The sequence below is a fragment of the Oncorhynchus clarkii genome, chromosome 18 (assembly GCF_045791955.1).
Source record: "Oncorhynchus clarkii lewisi isolate Uvic-CL-2024 chromosome 18, UVic_Ocla_1.0, whole genome shotgun sequence".
NCBI classification, from domain to species: domain Eukaryota; kingdom Metazoa; phylum Chordata; class Actinopteri; order Salmoniformes; family Salmonidae; genus Oncorhynchus; species Oncorhynchus clarkii.
In genome coordinates, this window is record NC_092164.1 from 72,729,334 (window position 1) to 72,734,302 (window position 4,969).

Below are 4,969 nucleotides of genomic sequence, written 5' to 3' on the forward strand. Positions count from 1 at the left end.
TCTGAGTATAATAAGCAATCCAGCAATGACAAATATCAAATATCGATCACCTTAAATGTGTGAGTTATGACAATCCTGTTTTACTGGGTCTTATATCAACAACTGAATGCGCAGACTCATGTAGGCTACAGCATAAATGTACTCACCTATAAGCACGTCCACACACAGGGCAGGTAGCCACGTGGTTAGAACGTTGGGTCTAGTAACAGAAAGATTGCTAGTTCGACTCCCCGTGCCGACAAGATAAATCATCCGTTGCATGGCACTTAATCCTAATTGGTCCAGGGTTGCTGTTGATAATGGTTGATACCCTGGCTGTGACCCCACTCTCCTGGCTGTGACCCCACTCTCCTGGCCGTGACCCCACTCTCCTGGCCGTGACCCCACTCTCCTGGCCGTGACCCCACTCTCCTGGCTGTGACCCTACTCTCCTGGCCGTGACCCCACTCTCCTGGCCGTGACCCCACTCTCCTGGCCGTGACCCCACTCCCCTGGCCGTGACCCTACTCTCCTGGTCGTGACCCCACTCTCCTGGCCGTGACCCCACTCTCCTGGCCGTGACCCCACTCCCCTGGCCGTGACCCCACTCTCCTGGCCGTGACCCCACTCTCCTGGCCGTGACCCCACTCCCCTGGCCGTGACCCTACTCTCCTGGCCGTGACCCCACTCTCCTGGCCGTGACCCCACTCTCCTGGCCGTGACCCCACTCTCCTGGCCGTGACCCCACTCTTCAAGATGGGAGTTTGGATATCAAACACAACATTTCCATTTCACGCGTGTCTAATACACACTTGTACATGTGTGAAACTGTACCTAATAATTATAATTATAATTTATTACACACACTCACATTTTACTGAACAATGTCGTTTTATTGCAGGGTGTGTATACATAGCGTTTCAGGTGAAAGGAGTGACATACATTTAATCCAAACAGCATGGTTTTAGTGTCCAGTTCACTGGTTACATGATAGTTTAAATATTCCCAAATATCCCCAAGTCCATTTGAAGTAACAAGCACAGAACCAACAGAACCAACCAGAAACACACAGAACCAACAGAATCAAAAAGAACCAACAGAACCAACCAGAACCAACAGTAAAACACAATAGTATTTGTTTGGTTCTGTCTAAAACAACCCACTGGTTGAATCAACGTTGTTTCCACATCATTTCAATAAAATTACATTAAATCAACGTGGAATAGACGTCCGTGCCCAGTGGGAAGTGTCCAGTCTGCCCAGTGGGAAGTGTCCAGAGTCTGCCCATTGGGAAGTGTCCAGAGTCTGCCCAGTGGGAAGTGTCCAGTCTGCCCAGTGGGAAGTTACAGACTGAGTTACAGACTGGGTTACAGACTGAGTTACAGACTGGGTTACAGACTGAGTTACAGACTGAGTTACAGACTGAGTTACAGACTGAGTTACAGACTGGGTTACAGACTGAGTTACAGACTGAGTTACAGACTGAGTTACAAACTGAGTTACAGACTGAGTTACAGACTGGGTTACAGACTGAGTTACAGGACTGAGTTACAGACTGGGTTACAGACTGAGTTACAGACTGAGTTACAGACTGAGTTTACACACTGAGTTACAGACTGAGTTACAGACTGGGTTATTGACTGAGTTACAGACTGAGTTACAGACTGAGTTACAGACTGAGTTACAGACTGGGTTACAGACTGAGTTACAGACTGAGTTACAGACTGAGTTACAGACTGAGTTACAGACTGGGTTACAGACTGAGTTACAGACTGAGTTACAGACTGAGTTACAGACTGAGTTACAAACTGAGTTACAGACTGAGTTACAGACTGAGTTACAGACTGAGTTACAGACTGAGTTACAGACTGGGTTACAGACTGAGTTACAGACTGAGTTACAGACTGAGTTACAGACTGAGTTACAAACTGAGTTACAGACTGAGTTACAGACTGAGTTACAGACTGAGTTACAGACTGGGTTACACACTGAGTTACAGACTGAGTTACAGACTGGGTTACAGACTGAGTTACAGACTGAGTTACAAACTGAGTTACAGACTGCGTTACAGACTGAGTTACAGACTGAGTTACAGACTGAGTTACAGACTGAGTTACAGACTGCGTTACAGACTGAGTTACAGACTGAGTTACAGACTGAGTTACAGACTGAGTTAAAGACTGAGTTACAGACTGGGTTACAGACTGAGTTACAGACTGAGTTACAGACTGAGTTACAGACTGGGTTACAGACTGAGTTACAGACTGCGTTACAGACTGGGTTACAGACTGAGTTACAGACTGAGTTACAGACTGAGTTACAGACTGAGTTACAAACTGAGTTACAGACTGAGTTACAGACTGAGTTACAGGACTGAGTTACGGACTGAGTTACAGACTGAGTTACAGACTGAGTTACAGACTGAGTTACAGACTGGGTTACAGACTGAGTTACAGACTGAGTTACAAACTGAGTTACAGACTGAGTTACAGACTGCGTTACAGACTGAGTTACAGGACTGAGTTACGGGACTTCACACAGGAACGATGAATCCTTGGAAGGGACTGACGATAAAAGAAAGACAGTTATATGGCAGCTGTCCTGTTGATGAACCATGAACCATGTAGCCGTGTCTGGGACCTGAAGACCAGCTCCCAGAGGGTAACACCTAGGAACTCTTAGAATTATAGCAGGGTTGGGTTGGTTCTCTAGCCAGTCAATCACACTACGGTCGTTGTGGTAAAGGGTTGTGAATATCTGCATAAATTAAACAATTACACAGTGAAGTAAAACCATTTTGTTTAAATGAAGATAAAAAAAAGTACAACAAAACCAATGAAAATCCTCATGAGACGACTTCTCTTCCTTAAACTATAACTTAATAGACTTCTCTACCTTAAACTATAACTTAATAGACTTCTCTACCTTAAACTATAACTTAATAGACTTCTCTACCTTAAACTATAACGTAATAGACTTCTCTACCTTAAACTATAACGTAATAGACTTCTCTACCTTAAACTATAACTTAATAGACTTCTCTACCTTAAACTATAACTTAATAGACTTCTCTACCTTAAACTATAACGTAATAGACTTCTCTACCTTAAATTATAACTTAATAGGAAATAATGTGACACAGTGACATAGATAGTTCAGATGGGAGTGACGTGGTGCAGAGGAAGGCTAGTACTGTCCGTACTGTAATATGGCCAGGAGTTAAAGGGTAAAACTCTGGGGCAAAGGTATGAACAGAGGCATGAGAATGAGGACGAGAAAGATTTCAGAAAAAAGGCAGGTACTGTAGGCTACCTGTAAAACAAATGGTACACACCAAACACACAGCCTTAACTTGCAACTAAGGAGTAAGAAATATACAAACAAAAAAAATGTCAGACCTGACACATACAGTGCATTCGGAAAGTATTCAGACCCCTTGACTTTTCCCACATTTTGTTACGTTACAGCCTTATTCTAAAATATATATATTTTCTTCTCATCAATCTACACACAATACCCCATAATGACATCACAATACCCCATAATGACATCACAATATCCCATAATGACATCACAATACCCCATAATGACATCACAATACCCCATAATGACATCACAATACCCCATAATGACATCACAATACCACATAATGACATCACAATACCCCATAATGTCAAAGCAAAAACAGGTTTTTCAAAATTGTTTAAAATGTATAAAAAAAACAACAACTTAAATATCACATTTACATAAGTATTCAGACCCTTTACTCAGTACTTTGTTGAAGCACCTTTGGCAGCGATTACAGCCTCGGGTCTTCTTGGGTATGACGCTACAAGCTTTGTACAACCTGTATTTGGGGAGTTTCTCCCATTCTTCTCTGCAGATCCTCTCAAGCCCTGTCAGGTTGGATGGGGAGCGTCGCTGCACAGCTATTTTCAGGTCTCTCCAGAGATGTTAGATCAGGTTCAAGTCCGGGCTCTGGCTCGGCCACTTAAGGATATTCAGAGTCTTGTCCCGAAGCCACTCATACGTTGTCTTGGCTGTGTGCTAGGGTCATGGTCCTGCTGGAAAGTGAACCTTCGCCCCAGTCTGAGGTCCTGAGCGATCTGTAGCAGGTTTTCATCAATTATCTCTCTGTACTTTGCTCCGTTCATCTTTCCCTCGATGGTCTCCCAGTCCCTGCCACTGAAAAACATCCCCACATCATGCTGCCACCACCATGCTTCACCGTAGGGATGGTGCCAGGTTTCCTCCAGACGTGACGCTTTGCAGAGAATCTTGTTTATCTTGATCTGAGAGTCATTTAGGTGCCTTTCAGCAAACTCCCAGCGGGCTGGTCATGTGCCTTTTACTGACAAGTGGATTCTGTCTGGCCACTCGACCATAAAGGCCTGATTGGTGGAGTGCTGCAGAGATGGTTGTCCTTCTGGAAGGTTCTCCCATCTCCACAGAGGAGCTCTGGAGCTCTGTCAGAGTGACCATCAGGTTCTTGGTCAAGGCCCTTCTCCCCTGACCAAGGCCCTTCTCCCCCGATTGCTCAGTTTGGCCGGGCGCCCAGCACTAGGAAGAGTCTTGGTGGTTCCAAACTTCTTCCATTTAAGAATGATGGAGGCCACAGCGTTCTTGAGGACCTTAAATAGCACAGACATTTTTTGGTACCCTTCCCAGATCTGTGCCTTGACACAATCCTGTCTCGAGGCTCTACGGACAATTCCTTCGACCTCATGGCTTGGTTTTTGCTCTGACATGCACTGTCAACTGTGGGACCTTATATAGACAGGTGTGTGCCTTTCCAAATCATGTCCAATCAATTGAATTTACCACAGTTGGACTCCAATCAAGTTGTAGAAACATCTCAAGGATGATCAATGAAAACAGGATGCACCTGAACTCAATTTCAAATCTCATAACAAAGGGTCTGAATACTTATGTAAATAAGGTATTTCTGTTTTGAATTTTTAGTACATTTACAAAAAATTATAAAACCTGT